The 19,860-nt window shown below is 47.2% G+C and overlaps 1 protein-coding gene across 1 annotated transcript in view; it reads right to left on the bottom strand.

Annotated features, from left to right (window-relative positions):
- Positions 1-19,860, bottom strand: part of EIPR1 (EARP complex and GARP complex interacting protein 1) — a 285,709-nt gene that overhangs the window by 204,223 nt on the left and 61,626 nt on the right. The gene's annotated exons all lie outside the window — the stretch shown is intronic.

The raw sequence follows: 19,860 nt of genomic DNA, 5'->3' as shown, positions 1-19,860 counted from the left end.
CATAAGACATCCAATTTGAATAGACATCGACAACACCAAAGTTTGGATCATTCAGTGGCACTTGCTCAGAACAATTTTACAAACATGCAACACTACATAGTTGCACTAGATCAGGCAAATCTTTGTCAATTCCCTCCATACAAGGAGCCTCACAATGCCTAAAACACCCAAGAATTATGGGATCCACTTACCATCGTTTGTAAAATTGACAACTAGCTTTGTGAAATTAAGAGATAGATATATTCCCTACCAAGTGACGGAAATACTTGTCAACTTTCGTTAGAGGTAGTCGAAAATCTGCCTCTCAAGGAGTCGTTACATTTCGGTTTTCAGCGTAAGAAACCCTACAAAAACTTCAGTATTTGAGTTTTACTAAAAGATTTAGTTGTCAGGGAGAAAATGTACTAATTTAAAGAATTGAAAAGATCAGACGCCCAACTTATTGGTAAAATCTCCAAAATAGGACAACCATTTATTAAACCACCAGCTAAAGACACTCATCTTTGAAGGTCAAGAGCAAGCCTACAATTTTCAAAGATATGGTTGTTGGGCTATATATGGAATAATATGGGAATCTATTGTACAAAATTTCAAAAGTAACTAACCTGTATCTTATATAATGAAGGCCTTTAGTTGGCCTCTGTTTAGAAGAACAAATCAATACCATGTCCCTTCTATTTCCATCAAAAAAAAAATTTGGGAGTGAAATCTAGAATTCTAAGTTACATATGTCACACCAAAATACTTTTTAATAAACCAGTTGTCATATAAAATATTGAACCAGGTCTCCGTGGCCAGACGGCATCGGCTACAGATCAATATTTCCTTTCTTTTGCATTCATCAAAGAAAATCTTTTTTTGGCACCCAGATATTTTCAATTTGGAGGAAACCATTATCCAAAATGATAGCTTGAAATCATTCTGACCAAAATTTTATCACTCAGATATAAATGGCACCAGGAGTGTATAGCAGCCAACCCATCCACCCCCTGCTGAAATAGCATGGACATTTGCCAAGCATGCTTTCTGAAGGTATATCGGGAGTTAGTTGAACACATCTTTTCGAATGTCTATGGCCAACTTTGTAGCAAATGTATTAAAGTGCTAAGCATTTTTATTTTTCAAGATTTGGCGCATTTTTAGCAAGAAAACTTTTTTTTATAGCCGATTTTTGACTTTTTACACCATTACCTGCTGGACTGAGTTTGAGACATTTTGTACAATTTTTTTAAAAAAAATAAATAAATCACAGATCCTAATTCTGGCTTAAACCTTATTTGAAAAATAGCAATAAATTGGGCATTTTTTGAAAAACAGAGGTGGCAAAATTGACGACTTTTTATTATTATTATTTTCCAACAAAAACTGGCCGCAAAACCCTCGCTATATTTCCCACCAACTCTTAGTAAAAAGTCAACAAGCCCACGATGTCCTTCAGCAGACAGTTTCATGGTTTCGCTTTGCAACTTTATACAAATCTCGCCAATGTCAACTGTGACATTTTCTTTTAAATGTTTTTAGATTTTAAAAAACTAACCTCGGGGCTGTCATATTGGTAATACACATTCTTTCTGCATTGTTAGTATGTGCAGGGAGTATGCGCTTGATGGGAAATGCAAAAAAAATGGGAACTAAAGAAGTTGACCACTACTTGGACAACCCCTTCTCATACCCCACGCTTGGCCCCGAAAAAATAAAAAAGCTTATACTCACTTCTTGTGCTGGCGCCATTCCAGCGGTGTCAGCACTCGCAGTCCCAGGGCTCTCGTGTACTTGTTATGAGAAGTGAGCCCGACGCCCATTCACCGCTGGTGTCACTGGCTCTGCCTTTGTACAAATCGGACATCAAGAGGAAGTCAGGGCTGCAGCTGCTCTCTCACTACTTCTTTATGTTTAATTCATAAAAAGGCAAGGCCAGTGACACCAGCGCTGAATGGGTGCAGGGCTCACGTGTCATAACAACCTCAAAAGAGTCCCGGGAACACGAGTGCTGACACTGCTGGAACGGCACTGGCTCGGGTAGGTGAGTATAAGCTTTTTTTATTTTATTGACACCAAACATTTAGATCAAGAACGGGCTGTCCTAATATTGGACAACCCCTTTAATGGACAATGTACTGCACTTACTGCTCTCCTGCCTCTCTCCCTTTTTCTTCGTCCATCACAAGCCTCTGGGCTGCTTCACCAAACCCAAGATCTCACGCATGCACAGTCATTCCCTGGGGCGGCGCATGAGCAGTAAGGTCCCGCTGATGTTACTAGAGCAGGACTATCGATCTGCGCACGCGCCACCCCAAGGAATGACCTTGCATGAGCGAGATCTCTGGCAGGGAGGGCAGGTTAGTTAGTGACTGATGGGTGGCGGTGGGTGGAGAAAGAGAGAGACAGGAGAGTGGGAAGTGCAGTGTCCGCCCCTTGCACGTGCCACTCATCAGCATAAAACTTCAGAAAGAGATTTTGAAAAACGGAAAATCGATTGTCTACGACAAAACAAATGCATTTACTCTATATTATAGAGACTTTGGCTATACGAAATTACGTTGGGGTACAAAAAAAAAAAAAAAACTGCTGACAGGTTCTCTTTAAGGACAGGAACGTTATAATAATACAATATAGCACCTATAATGAATCCACACAAATGTGAACAGAAATGGATAAAATATTTAAAATCTGGATATTGCATCAGAGAGACATAAAAAATAAATGAAGACGAGAATTTTCTCAGTGAAGGAACGCTTTACTACATGTTGTGAATATTCTGTACAAAACATCTGAAAAGTACAATTTCACAGCCATGAAAAAAAACAGGACTTTTTTTTGTGTTTCTCCTGGTTCGAGGCGTCGTCTGAGTCTCATTGTTTAATTTCCTAAATACTCCATTCTGGAATGATCTACAGTCCTTTTGGCATTTCACCTTCCTCAACTGAATAATTTATCCTAGTCAGTGGGATATTAAATCCGGCCTGCCTCATGAATACTGAGGTGAAATATTCTTTCAGGCTGTTGGCAAAATTGACCTCATCTGTCACAAAACTTCTCCTGCACTCGCTAGGGCCATCTCGGCTTCTTGTCTACGCCAAGAGTTTCCTCGTCATTATGCAGTGGCTATTCTATGCGCTCACATAACCTCCATGGAAAGAAAAGGGATAAAAACCCATTAAAAGCTCAAAGAGAATTTTAGATATTGCAAATTGTGGCGGCATATAAAAGTAAAACAATGAAAGAAGGAAAAAGAAAAGGCCTAGAAGAAAAATATTAATATCTCGTCTTGGTACACTAAAGCAGTGGTCCCCAACCTTTTTTGCACCAGGGACCGGCTGGAAGCAAGATCATTTTTCCATGGCCCAGCAAGGAGGGGGTGGGGTGGGCGGGGCTTTGGTCATATGGGGGCGGGGTAATGGAGGGATTTGGAGTTTAGTGCATACTTATCATATAGTGTAGACCAGGTCCCCGCCAGGAGCTATGCCAGGAGCCCCACATAATGTTCTGTGCCAGGAGCCGCATCACTGAGGCCCCATCACGCCCTGCAGCAGGACAGGGCAGCTGTCCTGACAGCTGCTGTTCAGCTGCATTTACTTCATCCCAGGGGCGGACACAGACTGTAGTGGGCCCCTGTGCAAGAAATTTTTGGGGGCCCCCCCCGCCCTTCATAAGGCAACAAAGTTATGTAAACATAACCCCCCCATGTGCAGCTCACCCCCGTGCATCTCTCATCCCCCTCCGTGCATCTCTCATCCCCCTCCGTGCATCTCTCATCCACCCCCCGTGCATCTCTCATCCACCCCCCGTGCATCTCTCATCCACCCCCGTGCATCTCTCATCCACCCCCGTGCATCTCTCATCCACCCCCCGTGCATCTCTCATCCCCCCCGTGCATCTCTCACCCCCCCGTGCATCTCTCATCTCTCCCCTCCCTCCCATGTGCATCTCTCATCTCTCCCCTCCCCCCATGTGCATCTCTCATCTCTCCCCTCCCCCCATGTGCATCTCTCATCTCTCCCCTCCCCCCCATGTGCATCTCTCATCTCTCCCCTCCCCCCCATGTGGATCTCTCATCTCTCCCCTCCCCCATGTGCATCTCTCATCTCTCCCCTCCCCCCATGTGCATCTCCCATTCCCCCCACTCCTAGTTAATTGTATTTAAAAAAAAATAAAACTTGCTATACTTACCCCCATGCGATCCCTGCAGAATCCTGGCGCTCGTCCAAATCGCTGACACCAGGTTCTCCTGACTTCCGGCCATGTGACGGCGCCGTCACATGACCGGAAGTCAGGGGAATCATGAAGGTGCTGCCGCAGCAGCGCAGCGCTAAGATGTCCCGGACCCGGCGCTTAGCATGCGGCCGGGGGCCCCATGAGGAGAGAGACGCACAAGAGGGGGGCTCCGAGGGGGCTCCTACCGGCCGGGCCCCATACTGGAGTCAGGGCAGTCATGCCCTGATGGCGGCCCTGCTGGAGGCTGGAGGGGCCCCCTCTCCCCGCGGACCGGCTGAAAAACCCCAACGGCCCGGTCCTGGTCCGCGGACCGGCGGTTGGGGACCTCTGCACTAAAGAGATTAATTCTTTAATGACCAGGGAATTTTTTCAGTTTTTTTCCGCTTTCGTTTGTTCCTCTCCTTGTTCCAAGAGCCATAACTTTTTTTATTTTTTCCTTCCGACAGATGTTTCAGGGCTTGTTTTGAATGACACTATTCATTGTAACATCTAAATTACTGAAAAACAGTAAAAAAAAATCCAAAATGAGATGAAATTGCAAAAAAAAAATAGCAATTCAACCATGTTTTTTGGGGTTTTTTGTTTTTACAACATTCACTGTGCAATAAAAATGACTTGGAAACATATACGACGATACCATAACTTATAAGCTTTTATTTTTTTCATTATTTTTATTTAAGTAAAGGGAAAAAAAAAATCAGAACTCCACTCCTGAGCCCCCCTCCACACATGTGAACCCTATTCAAGGACACTAATTTACTTCCCAATGTGGGAAGGGGTTAAGGTATCCGGGTGAAGAACAGTCTGTGGAATGAAGCTTGGTCAGACATAATTTAGGAAATTATAGAAAATAATTAGAAGGAAGTAGAGCTGGCCAGGGAATAGAGCTGGAGTGACAGAGGCTACAGATCTACCATAGCCCTTCAGCCTCATTTGCATATCAATCCAAATGCCGATTTTTCAGTAATCGGAAGAACGGACCGGCCATGTAAACGTATTGCTGGACTTTTCTTTGAAAGAGCTACATTGACATATAAATAGTTTGGGGATGAAATCCTAATGACAGATTTCTTTTAAGCCACATATTAAGTATTGTCATACCCAGGAGAAATTATATAACAGACTATGGATGCTTTTTTTCTTATTATCCCCTGTAAATAATTTGAGTTAAAAAACTACATTTCAATGGAATCTCTCATTTACCATGGTTCAATTAAAAAAGAGTTACACAAAACACCAGTTAGGTCAAAAATACTCACTACACCCCCTCAATGAAATATGAGTGGTGTAGTCCTTCAGGGACATTTTTGTTATGTCTTAGCACCCCCCAAGGCTTTTGTAAACCTGAAATGAGGCCTGAAAAATATTCATATTTAAAATGAATCCCCCGAAATGTACAAAGGTTCTCCTTCATTTTTTTAGATCTGTGTTTGAGTCAATTAGCAGCACAGTAGGGCCACATATGGGAAGTTTCTCAAAAATGCAAAAATCGGGGTAATAAATGATGAGTTGCATTTCTCTGGTAACACCTGCTGTGTTACAGAAAGAAATGAATTAGAATTGAAAATCTGCCAAAAAGTTTAAATTTCACCTCTATTTTGTTTTAATTCCTGTGAAGCATCCGAATGGTTAAACTTCCTAATGTGACACTAGCCACTACTCACGGATAAGCCATGAGGCTAGGTAATCAAGAGGTCCGCTGTCAAAAGCCAAGAGAGTACATCATAGACAGAGGGGTGAGATAAAAGCGGTCAGGAAACAGTCTGAGGTCAATATTGCAAGAAGATAGCGGATCACGACAAAAGGGCTAGACAAGTGGATGGCCAAGACTAATCCTAGGTGAACAGCAAAGATCAGAAAACCAAACAAGGCGCACAGAGCAAACACACACCTCATGAGCATAGCTAAATTTGACAGCAATCAAAAGGCAGAGAGCTGGTTAAATAGCCAGGTAATTATTTTGGACAAGAGACACATGAATGAAGTCTCGGCACACCCTGGTCCTGATTGGACGACTAAACTGTCACTCCAGACGCTCACAGCTCAGCATGCCCCAGCATCCGATTGGACAGCCGAGCTGTCCATCACCATACTGACAGCGCAGCACATCCCATTCTTAAATTGGAAGGCAGAACTGTCATTCACTGTGTTCAGACACTCAGATAAGAGGAATCGTGACAGCACCCCCTCTTCTAGTGGGGGCCACCAGACACCCAGCTTTCCCAGGAAACCTGGGGGAAGCCCCTGATCAGACGATCAGCCTTCACGGTACGAGCAGCGACCCAGGATCTCTCTTCAGCTCCATATCCCCTCCAATGAAGATATTGGAGGGAATTTCGTAATTAAATTTTTCAATATCCATAGCCCAATGTTACACAATTCTGTGAATCATCTGTGGGCTTAAATTGCTTACTACGCCTCTGGACGAATTTCTCAAGAGGAGTACTTTCTGAAATGGTGTCACTTGTCAGGGGTTTCCACTGTTTAGGCACATCAGGGGCTCTCCAAACACAACATGGCGTCCACTATCTATTCTAGCCAATTCTGAGTTCCAAAAGTCATATGGTGCTCCTTCCCTCCTGCCCTGTTGTGCGCCCAAACCGTAGTTATCCACCACATATTTGGTATCTGTGTACTCATGAGAAATTGTACAACAAATTGTGCAGTCCCTTTTCTCTTGTTATCCTTGTGAAAACGAATGTAAATAAAATTGGTACCATCATCTTGTCCCGCAAAAAACAAGCCGCCATACAGCTCCATTAGCTGAAAAATAAAAAAGCTATAGCTCTCTAATAAAAATATGCAAAAAAATATTTTTTATATAAAATAGTTTTTATTGTGTAAAAGCGCCAAAACATAAAAAAAACAAAAAAAAACCAAATGCGGTACCGTTGTAAAAGTACTGAGCCAAAGAATAAAGCTGCCTTATAAATGTTAACACACAAGCAATGGCATAAAAAACAAACAAAAAAAAACAAATTCCTGAATTGTTGTTTTTTGTTTATTCTGCCTTCCAAAAATCGGAATAGAAAGCAATCAAAAAATGTCACGTGCCCGAAAATGTTACCAATAAAAACGTCAACTTGTCCTGCAAAAAACATGACTGTCGGCCAAAATATGGAAAAATGATTGCAAAAACTAGTCTTTGCAAAAAAAAGCGTCTTTTAGTGTGTGACAGCTGCCAATCATAAAAACCCAACATGAATCTGGTATCTCTGTAATCGCACCAACCCGAAAAATAAAGTTGTCTAATCACTTATACCACATGAGGAATGGCGTAAAAAATAAACTCTAGTATTAGATTTACGGTTAGGGGTAGGATTGTGTTAGGGTAAGTTAGGGTTGGGGTTGTGTTGGGATTTTTTCAAAAGTAATAAAAAAAAATGATGACGATAAGGCGACTAGTGCTGAGCGCAAGTGCTCGCTACTTGAGTTTGCATTGGGTGCTCAGGTATGTGTGGCACCCCAGGGGTCTGGTTTCCACAGTAATAGCAATATTACGTCTGTGAGCAGGTGGGAGGTCTCCTGGTCAGGAATCCTATGCATGCCACACCTCCTGCCCAGTCCTGGGAGGGGAAGAACTTCCCCTATATAAAACTAGGGCTGAGGCAGGGTTAGAGAGAGAAAGAGCAGAGAACACAGACAGAGACACAGTCTGGTCTGTAGTGGAGCAGCTTTAGGAACAAGAAAGATCAGGAGCTCTGGGGAAGTCGTGCTAAAAGGAATCAGGGGCTGGCAGCTGTAGAGCTCGCCCTGATTGAAGAGTTACCACCGGACCCGGAGTCCGAGGCTGTGGGGACTAATCCTTACCCAGCAGCAGAAACCGACCGGCAGGGGATTTCAGGTCCTCTGGCCAAGAAACCCGAAGGCACGGTCACACGCGTGGGACCAGCACCGCCGTCGTGGAGCGGAAGCCACTAGAAGGCCCCGAGTCACCGGCCATACGGGTGAGCACCACACGGTACACTCAGGGACGTGGGCTACTTTTACCCGCCTCTAGCAAGGTAGCCAGAAGAGTACAATTAGTTGGGGAGGCCTACAACTCCGCCTGGCCAGGGGAAATCCCATCTGCTCAAAGACTGACCAGGCCCCGATCGCTAGCCAGTACTCCGGGAGGGTCTATCTTTATCACCAGTAAAGACCCTGAACTACACCGCATCGTCTCTGAGTGGTTCCTGCTACCCCCATCATCCACGTCGGCTGCCCTGAGGCCATACCCCTCCCGTTGGGGGTTATACCATCCACGCTGCACAATCCTTCCACCGACCTCAGCGGTCTGCCCTGCAGCGGCAGCTCCATAGCTGCATTCAATGGGTGGCGTAGTCGTCCAACATCTACTGCTAATACTCAGCCACACAGTTTGACTCCCTGGGCACGGACCGGGTCACCGCCACGAGACTACTACCCCCAACAGGCCCGGCTACGGGTAGTCCCCGCGTGCGCAACGCTACACCAAGTAGGCCCAGGGGCGCGTCAACTTTTGGCGTAGTCGGCAGGATTTCGTGCCCGCAACCACCGGGTACTGCGTGCCTGAAAAAGACTGTTCAAACTCACCAGTGGTGAAGATTCCCGCCATCCGGCGCCATCTTCTACCTTCTTCCCGCCATCCGGCGCCATCTTCTGCCTTCTTACCGCCATCCGTGGAGTTTTCCCGCCGTTGGACGCCATCTTGAAGACGCCGCGCGGGAAGAAGAGGGGCGTGGACTCCGAAAGCGTGCGAGAACTGAAGCCCCGCCTCACGTCCGGACGTTGCGTAAAGGTCCTGGAAGGAGCCCAGCAGACGCCGACGTCACAGGAGCGCGACGGAAGGTCCTCAACCCTGACGATCCACTGCGGAGCCGCGGCCTACGGAAGAGGATCATCGCAAGGTAGGCCACGGTCCACTAGGGGGGGAGAAAGATGTCGGATACGGAGGAGAGCTTCACTGCCTCAACCCCCGCCAGCGCCACCGCTGCTGCAGTCATGCCTTTCACCATGCCCTATATCCCGGGAGCAGCCTGGCTACCCCAGTACTCAGGGGAGTCACATACCCTGAATGACTTTAAAGAAAAGCTGGATAGCCTCTTCCAGGTGTACCCCCTCACAGAAGAGCAAAAAGTGAGCATCCTGGTGGCCCAACTAACCGGGGCAGCCCAAAGGGAGGTAAAGTCCTGGCCACCTGGGAGGAGGACTGTCGCAGGGATACTAACCCGGCTGAGGGACACCTTTGATACCCGCACCTCAGCCGAGATTAAGCTTAGATTCTATGGGTGCAAGCAGCGAGCACATGAGGGTATAAGGGACTATGCACTAAACCTACAAGAGGCCCTGAGAGCCATTAAGCAGACCGACCCTGACAGCGTGGGAAACGAGGACAGGCTGTTGACCGAGCAATTTATAGAGGGACTATATTGCAATGTCCACCGAACCCAGTTGCGGGCCATAGCCTTACAGGATCCTCATCTGGACTTTGCACAGTTCAAGGACAGAGCCATCCGGGTGCTCCGAGAACCGACACCGGGTGGCGTTGTGACCCACAAGCGCCCAGCTATCACTTACCACCAGGAGGCGGCGCCCTTGTCGGCAGGGCCTGTGGGGGCTGATGCGCAGGCTTTGAACAATGACCCGGCTCCGGACCTGCACCATCAGGTCCAAGAGCTAGCTAAAAGCGTTGCTGCGCTAACCCGAACTGTGCAGTCTTTACAGGTTTCCACTCCAGGGAAGATCCAGCTGGCATCCGGACCGGAGGACATCCCGTGGCGTCGACCAAGGAGGACCCCACCGGCCAGAGGAAGACCCAGCGACCGGTACAACGAGGACGGACAACCTATCTGCCACCGCTGCAATCAACCCGGACATATGGCAAGGTACTGTCCTTTAAACTGGCACAACCTGGGGTAGAGGGCCAACCCCCAGGAAAAAGATCACCAGGCCCATCGAACTGGCGCAACAAATATGTGGGAGGACGTCCAGTCTTGCCTGTGGTACTGGATGGCATCCCTATGAGTGCCCTACTGGACACCGGGTCACAGGTCACCACCATCCCGTACGTGCTCTTCAAGCAGTACTGGAATGACTCGGATATAACCCGCTATCCAGACGACGACTTGAGTATCATCGCCAGTAATGGTCAGCCCGTGCCACAGATCGGATTTAAAGAAATGACCATTAAAATCGGTAGAGTCGAACTGGCAGCACAGGAACTGATCATTGTAGACATTGACAAGCGCGAGAGTCACCCAAAGATAACTCTAGGAACTAATGTGATTGAAAATTGTCTTGCAGAGGTGATTTTCATTTTACGGCAGGTTGCCAAGAACGCCAGCTCCGGTCAGCAGCGAGTGCTCCAGAAAGAGATCCGGGCACTGATGCGACGGCAACAGGTGGAACTCTCTGGTGGTGAGATTGGTAGCGTAAGAATGTGTGACCCTTTCCCTATTGCCATGCCCCCGAAAAGTGAAATGATGATTTGGTGCCGGGCAGCTATTGGTCTGAGAGGTAGAGATTACCAGGCCATGGTAGAACCAGTCTACTCAGACAGTAGGCCCACCATTTTGACAGCACGGGGGGTAGTTGATGTACGCCATGGGAGGGTGCCCGTTCGTATAATAAATATCGGGAAAAGGGAAGTATACCTGCCCCGGTATGCTACGCTAGCCAAATTATATACTATCAACCAAAATTCTATACAGTCTGTGGAACCCTTGCCTCCATCTCACCCGGAGGAAGGTAACGGCTCTACGAAAATAATGGAGGATTGGTGTCAGCAACTACATTTGGGTACTGACTCCACTCCCTCCCACCAGAAACAGGGAGTCTACCGGGTGGTTCGAGAGTACGAGAGAGTGTTTAGTAAACACCCGTTAGACTTCGGGCGAGTCAAGGGGGTAGAACACCACATCCCCACGGGAGACCATCCTCCCATAAAAGAGAGGTATCGACCCGTACCCCCTGCACACTACCAACACGCCAAGGGGATGCTTAGAGACATGAAGGAGGCTGGGGTAATCAGGGATAGCTGTAGCCCCTGGGCAGCTCCACTAGTCTTGGTCAAAAAGAAAGACAACACCATGAGAATGTGTGTAGATTACCGGAAAATTAACCGTATCACACACAAAGATGCGTACCCCTTACCAAGAATAGAGGAGTCTTTGGCTGCTTTAAAATCTGCTAACTTCTTCTCCACCTTGGATCTCACTAGCGGGTACTGGCAGGTTCCTGTAGCAGAGGCGGATCGGGAGAAGACCGCATTCACCACCCCGATGGGACTTAGCGAGTTTACCTGCATGCCGTTCGGACTCTGCAACGCACCAGGAACCTTCCAGCGATTGATGGAATGCTGTCTGGGACACCGAAACTTTGAGACGGTCCTGTTATACCTGGACGATGTCATCGTCTATTCCAAGACCTACGAGGACCACCTGAAACACCTGGCGGAAGTGTTCGAAGCTCTGGCAAGTTACGGCCTAAAGGTGAAGCCCTCCAAGTGTCACCTCCTGAAGCCAAAGGTGCAGTACCTGGGACACGTGGTGAGTGCTGACGGAGTGGCTCCCGACCCTGATAAGATCACCGCAATTAAGGAATGGCCAAGCCCCTCCAGCGTAAAGGAAGTGAGGCAGTTCCTCGGGTTGGTAGGCTACTACCGAAGGTTCATTCCCGGTTTCACCAAAAAGGCAGCTCCTATGCAGGACCTCCTGATAGGCCAGTCCAGGAAGGCCAAGAACCAGAAGCCACCCTTCAGATGGGAGAAGCTGGAAGAAGAGTCCTTCCGCCAGCTGAAGATGGCCCTCACGGGGGATGAAATCCTGGCGTACCCGGATTATAGCCAGCCCTTTATCCTCTACACCAACGCCAGTAACATCGGGCTAGGAGCCGTACTGTCCCAGATCCAGCAGGGGAAGGAACGGGTAATTGCTTACGCCAGCCGAAAACTGCGACCCACCGAAAGAAACCCTGAGAATTACAGCTCATTTAAGCTAGAGTTCCTGGCAGTGATGTGGGCAGTCACCGAACGCTTTAAGCACTACCTCGCTGCTTCCCGGTTCACCGTGTACACGGATAACAACCCGTTGACACACCTGGACACTGCAAGACTCGGTGCCCTAGAGCAGAGATGGATGGCCCGCTTGTCCAACTATGAGTTTACAATCAAATACCGGGCAGGACGCTCCAATACCAACGCGGACGCCCTGTCCAGGATGCCGAACCTACCGGACGTAGGGGAAGATTCAGAGGAACTGGAGGAAGTTGAACTCCCCGCGTTCCACCGTCATGGGACTATCCAGTATTCCCACCGTGTAAGGAGTAAGCAATCCGCTACGTTCAACCCATTACCTCATTACAACTGGGCGGAGACGCAAGACAGTGACCCTGCCGTCCGACTGGTAAAGGAGATGCTGACTCGGCCAGATGCACGCCTTGACCCAGACGCTCTGGAGGAAGCCAAGCAACTGTGGGCTGAGAAGAGTCGACTGTTCCTTTACAAGGGGAAGTTGTGCCGCAGAATGGTTAATTCCCGGACGCATGAACTAATCTGGCAAGTAGTGGTGCCAAGAAGAGACGCAGCTATGGTGATGGAGGCATACCACGACAGAGCTGGGCACTTCGGATGGAAGAAGCTGGAGTTCCTGCTGCGCGGGCGGTTCCATTGGGTAGGCATGAGAGGAACCATCGAGAGGTGGTGCAGAGACTGTGGCCCATGCAACCTAAGAAGGAGGGACCGTGCCAGCCAGAGGACTCCCCTGCAGTCCATCATCACCAGACAGCCGTTGGAACTGGTAGCCTTGGATCATGTAAAACTGACCCCAAGCAGAAGTGGCTACGTCTACGCGTTAACCATCATGGATCACTACTCCCGGTTCTTGGTTGTCGTCCCCGTCAAGGACTTAACGGCTCAAACAGCAGCTAGAGCCTTCCAGCAGCACTTCTGCCGTCCGCACGGATACCCGGAGCAGGTGCTGACGGACCAGGGGCCTGCCTTTGAAGCGGAAGTCTTCCAGGAGTTCTGCACCCTGTATGGCTGCCGGAAGATAAGAACAACACCCTATCACCCGCAAACTAATGGACTATGTGAGAAAATGAACCAGGTGGTGATAGATCTTCTGAAAACATTGCCCCTGGAAGAACGTAGTCTATGGCCTGAAAAGCTGCCCGACCTGGTGGACCTATACAACCACATCCCTTTAGGTTCCACCAACTGTACCCCGGCTTACCTAATGAGGGCAAGACCTGGTAAGCTTCCTGTTGATCTGGAGATGGGAGTCCTGACACCCGAGGACACTTCACCAGAAGCAGACTGGGACACAGAGAGGCAGCAGCAGTACCGGAAAGTACAGGAGAGCGTGGAGCGAAGTCTCTGTCAAGCTAGGGAAAGACAAGAGAAAACTTACAACCAGTATGCTCCCGCTGTTCCCCTGGTGCCCGGAGAGCAGGTCTTGAAGAGGAAAAGATGGCTCCACAAGTTGGACGACCAGTGGGAGAAGGACCCGTACACCGTACTGCCCTCAAGCCACGACAACCCAAAGATCTGTACAATCAGTAAAGACGGAGGGGAAACCACAGCCATTGTATCCCGGGATCACCTGAAGAAGTGTCCCGAACAGCTACGGAACCCTGAAGAGGAACAAGAAGACCCTCGACCCGTAGAGGAAAGGGAAGATATGGTTAGTACTGTGCTCGGAGACTTCCCTCGGTCTTGGACTCAAGTCAATGGTGCTGTTGTGGTACCCGTCCTCACGTTCCTCCAACCAGCATCCCAAGTGCCTACGGAGACACAGGTAGAGCTGGAAGAACAGCCGGTCCAGGAGGCAGAAGACCCCACACAAGCAGACCAGGAGAATCAACCCTCTGCTTATAGTGAGCCTGCCATACCCCTAGTGAGCCAAAGAGTCCGTAGACGGCTGCCCAGTTTACCCTTGACAGCTCCTATACCCTGTAGCTCAGGACCAGTCAGCCAGCTCCGTAGGTCCACTAGGGTCACTAGAGGCCAGTTGCCCATACGGTGGAGGATCTAAATGTTCAAGCTATTTTATTAATGTTTACCTGTTTATTGTTGCTTGTGTATAATTATGTGTTTCTAGTTATTTGTAGGAGTCTTTGGTGGATTTACCGGGAATCCTTTGTGCATATAGTTGGAGCGTAACCCAGGACGGACTAAAAGACTGATAAGGACTCGGGGCAGGACAGACCCCTACCTGGTTACGTCTCCCTGTTTTGGTGAAATGGACACCTTTGTTTTCCTCAAAAGTTACACCCGGTTGCGGAAACGCCGTGACCACCTTATGTGTTGTCTCTACCAGAATGTTATTGTTTATACCTTGTTGTGTTTATAAAAGTATGTTTAGTCCCGGAGTACTAAATTTCACTAGGGGGGAATGTGGCACCCCAGGGGTCTGGTTTCCACAGTAATAGCAATATTACGTCTGTGAGCAGGTGGGAGGTCTCCTGGTCAGGAATCCTATGCATGCCACACCTCCTGCCCAGTCCTGGGAGGGGAAGAACTTCCCCTATATAAAACTAGGGCTGAGGCAGGGTTAGAGAGAGAAAGAGCAGAGAACACAGACAGAGACACAGTCTGGTCTGTAGTGGAGCAGCTTTAGGAACAAGAAAGATCAGGAGCTCTGGGGAAGTCGTGCTAAAAGGAATCAGGGGCTGGCAGCTGTAGAGCTCGCCCTGATTGAAGAGTTACCACCGGACCCGGAGTCCGAGGCTGTGGGGACTAATCCTTACCCAGCAGCAGAAACCGACCGGCAGGGGATTTCAGGTCCTCTGGCCAAGAAACCCGAAGGCACGGTCACACGCGTGGGACCAGCACCGCCGTCGTGGAGCGGAAGCCACTAGAAGGCCCCGAGTCACCGGCCATACGGGTGAGCACCACACGGTACACTCAGGGACGTGGGCTACTTTTACCCGCCTCTAGCAAGGTAGCCAGAAGAGTACAATTAGTTGGGGAGGCCTACAACTCCGCCTGGCCAGGGGAAATCCCATCTGCTCAAAGACTGACCAGGCCCCGATCGCTAGCCAGTACTCCGGGAGGGTCTATCTTTATCACCAGTAAAGACCCTGAACTACACCGCATCGTCTCTGAGTGGTTCCTGCTACCCCCATCATCCACGTCGGCTGCCCTGAGGCCATACCCCTCCCGTTGGGGGTTATACCATCCACGCTGCACAATCCTTCCACCGACCTCAGCGGTCTGCCCTGCAGCGGCAGCTCCATAGCTGCATTCAACGGGTGGCGTAGTCGTCCAACATCTACTGCTAATACTCAGCCACACAGTTTGACTCCCTGGGCACGGACCGGGTCACCGCCACGAGACTACTACCCCCAACAGGCCCGGCTCCGGGTAGTCCCCGCGTGCGCAACGCTACACCAAGTAGGCCCAGGGGCGCGTCATATGCACCGAGTATCACAGGTGCTTGAGTGACATGTTCGAGGTCTCCGCCCCATATGTTTTGCAGCTGTTATACAGACAAAAAAACCACGAGGGGATCCTCGCGTGTCTTTTTTTGGGTGTCTAACAACCGTGAAACATGCGGGGCGGGGACTCGAGCATGTCACTTGAGCACCCGCGATACTTGGCGCATACCCGAGTACTCGATGCAAACTCAAGTAGCGAGCACTTGCGCTCAAGACTAATGACAACTTATTCACTATGATGAATTTAATGTTATCAAATTCTATGTCGTACCTCTGGGTTCAAAATGTTCACAATACCCCTTGATAAAATCCTTGAGGGGTCTAGTTTCCAAAATGGTGTCATTTGTGGGGGGTTTCCACTATTTAGGCACATCAGGGACTCCCCAAACGAGACATGGCGTTCGCTCTGGATTCCAGCCAATTTTGCGTTCAAAAAGTCACACTGTGCTCCTTCCCTTCTGAACCCTGACGTCTGCCCAAACAGTGTATTTTCCCCACATATGGGGTATCAAAGTACTTAGTAGAAATTGTACAACAGTTTTTGGGGTCCATTTTCTCCTCTTACCCTTGTGAAAATAAAAAAATTTGGGGCCAAAAGATCATTTTTGTGGAAAAAGTTTGGTTATTTTATTTTCATGGCTCTACGTTATAAACTTCTGTGAAGCACCTGGGGGTTCAAGGTGCTCACCACACATCTAGATAAGGTCCTTGAGGGGTCTAGTTTCCAAAACGGTGTCACTTGTGGGGTGTTTCCACTGTTTAGGCACATCAGGGGCTCCCCAAATGCGACATGGCGTCCGCTAAGTATTCCAGCCAATTTTGCGTTCAAAAAGTCACACAGTGCTCGTTCCCTTCCAAGCCCTGCCGTGCGCCCAAACAGTGTTTTTTCCCCACATATGGGTTATCAGTGTGCTCAGGAGAAATTATACAACACATTTTGTGGTCCATTTTTTTCCTGTTACCCTTGCTAAAATAAAGAAAAATGGGTTTAAAGTAACATTTTTGTGAAAAAAAGTTAAATGTTCATTGTTTTCTTCTATATTCTAAAAATTCCTGTGAAGCACCTGAAGGGTTAATAAACTTCTTGAATGTGGGTTTGAGCACTTTGAGAGGGGCAGTTTTTAACCCCTTAAGCCCCGAGGGTAGTTTGCACGTTAATGACCAGGCCAATTTTTACAATTCTGACCACTGTCACTTTATGAGGTAATTACTCTGGAACGCTTCAACGGATCCCCCTGATTCTGAGAATGTTTTTTCGTGACATATTGTACTTCATGATTGTGGTAAAATTTCTTCGTTATCACTTGCGTTTATTTGTGAAAAAAATGGAAATTTGGCGAAAATTTTGAAAATTTAGCAATTTTCAAAATTTGAATTTTTATGCCCTTAAATCAGAGAGATATGTCACACAAAAGAGTTAATAAATAACATTTCCCACATGTCTACTTTATATCAGCACAATTTTGGAACCAAAATTTTTTTTTGTTAGGGAGCTATAAGGGTTAAAAGCTGACCAGCGATTTCTCATTTTTCCAACAAAATTTGCAAAACCATTTTTTTAGGGACTACATCACATTTGAAGTCACTTTGAGAGGTCTTTATGACAGAAAATACCCAAAAGTGACACCATTCTAAAAACTGCACCCCTCATGGTGCTCAAAACCACATTCAAGAACTTTATTAACCCTTCAGGTGCTTCACAGGAATTTTTGGAATGTGGAAGAAAAAAATGAACATTTAACTTTTTTCACAAAAATGTTACTTTAGACCCAATTTTTTTTATTTTCACAGGGGTAACAAGAAAAAATGGACCCCAAAAATTTGTTGTGCAATTTCCCCTGGGCACGCAGATACCCAATATGTGGGGAAAAAACACTGTTTGGGCGCACGGCAGGGCTCGGAAGGGAAGGAGCACCATTTGACTTTTTGATTGTAAAATTTGCTTGAATAATTAGCAGACGCCATGTTGTGTTTGGAGAGCCCCTGTGTGCCCAAACATTGGAGCTCCCCCACAACTGACCCCATTTTGGAAACTAGACCCCCCAAGGCACCTATCTAGATGCATAGTGAGCACTTGGAACCCCTTAGGTGCTTCACAAATTGATTCGTAAAAATGAAAGTGTTTTTTTTTTCATTTTTTCATTTTTATGAATCAATTTGTGTAGCACCTGGGGGTTCCAAGTGCTCACTATGCATCTAGATAGGTGCCTTGGGGGGTCTAGTTTCCAAAATGGGGTCACTTGTGGGGGAGCTACAATGTTTGGGCACACAGGGACTTTCCAAATGCAACATGGTATCCGCTAACAAATTGTCGGCTCAAATTGTTAGCGGACACCATGTTGCGTTTGGAGAGCCCCTGTGTGCCCAAACATTGGAGCTCCCCCACAAGTGACCCCATTTTGGAAACTAGACCCCCCAAGGCACCTATCTAGATGCATAGTGAGCACTTGGAACCCCCAGGTGCTTCAAAAATTGATTCATAAAAATTAAAGAGTGAAAAAAAAAACACTTTTTCATTTTTATGAATCAATTTTATGCAGGCTGTCAGCGCTGGACAGGGAGAAGATTGTTTGGAGATGCACTGCGCATGTCCAAACAATCTTCCTGCTGTCTGGTGACCCGGATGTTGTCATGACGACATCGGGTCGTCATGGCAACACCCGGGAAGCCTTTGCAGACAGCGCTGGAAGCCAGAAGAGGAGGTGAGTATCTGCGATCACCTCCCCTTGCCCCCGCAATGCTGCGATCGACTTCGATCGCAGCATCGCGGGGGTTAATGTGCTGGGAGCGGTGCAGGACCGCTCCCTGCACATAGTATCGGGTGTCAGCTGACACCCGGCGGCGATCGCGCCCGCACAGCCTGTGCGGGCGCGCGAACGCCATGACGTACTAATACGGGTCTGGCTCTTAAGTCCCAGGGCACAGACGCGTATTAGTATGTCAAATGTTGTTAAGGGGTTAAAATGGTGTCACTTTTTATTATTTTCTGTCACATAGGCCACTCAAAGTCACTTAAAATGTGATGTGGTCCCTAAATGAATTATTTTTGAAAATTTTGTTGGAAAAATGAGAAATTGCTGATAAACTTTTAACCCTTCTAACTTCCTAACAAAAAAAATTATGCGTCAAAGATTATACTGATGTAAAGTAGACATGTGCTAAATTATATTTATTATCTATTTTGTGTGGTATAAAAAATTAAAGTTTAAAAATTGCAAATTTTTAAAAATTTTTGTCAAACCTTGATATTTTCATAAATAATTCAAATCATATCGACCAAAATTTACCACTAACATAAAGTAAAACTTCTCACGAAAAAACAAGCTCAGAATCACTGGGATATGTTGATGCATTGCAGAGTTATTACATAATAAAATGACGCTGGTCAGAATTGTCAAATTTGGCCTGGTCAGGAAGGTGAAAATAGGCTTGGGGTGAAGGAGTTAAAGAGGATCTTCCATCAGTTTGAGCACATTAAACTGGTCACATCATGGAATTATGGCTGGAGAGTTAAATAATAATCATTTTTTTATTTTTTAATTTCTCATTAGAGTTGCGGTGATCACGGAGATCACTGCAAAGCTATGCAAGATTACAAGGTGCCTGGAGTAGAGCAGAGATGAGTTTGATTACTAACACTTCTTCTGCTTTCATCTCACAGAAGTCAGAGTGGTGGAAGGGCAGTGCAGCTGAGCTGGGCTTGGTCTTATTACAAATATTTCTAGCAGCTCTCCTCACAGTGCTGACAGTTCTGGGCTATCCACCCCCCCCATTGGTTGTGAAATGGAAGCTGAAAAAAAAAAGTGTCAGTAATCACACACAGCTCTGCTCCCGAAACTTTGCAATCACACACAGTTCTGAAGTGAGACCAGTTAGGAGAGCAGATTGTCAGTCATTACATGTCTACCATAGGAGAAAACCTGTTCTAAGCTATTGTGGGGGGCATGTTCTTTTTTTCCCCTGCATGACGCTTCTGATTGGTCAACACCATACAGGGAAAAAAGTCCACGCCCCCAGAAAAGAATCTTTCCTATCGCCCAGTTGGGTTTATCATAAATTATAACTTAAAACTTTACAATATACAAAAGTAATATAACAGCGATAAAGTATATAATTATATTATTTGTACACAATATTACTTTTCATATGTTTTCACATGTAACAGCAGACTCAGCATCATCAAGGGTCTCATCAATTCCATTTTGATATTTGACATCACATAAAATTTCCTAATTTTTAATAATGTAC

Source organism: Phyllobates terribilis, unplaced genomic scaffold (genome assembly GCF_046119375.1).
Source record: "Phyllobates terribilis strain yellow unplaced genomic scaffold, ASM4611937v1 Scaffold_3__8_contigs__length_932513732, whole genome shotgun sequence".
Taxonomy (NCBI): domain Eukaryota; kingdom Metazoa; phylum Chordata; class Amphibia; order Anura; family Dendrobatidae; genus Phyllobates; species Phyllobates terribilis.
The sequence above is the reverse complement of the archived record's forward strand: the minus strand, read 5'-3'. Positions and strand labels throughout refer to the sequence as shown.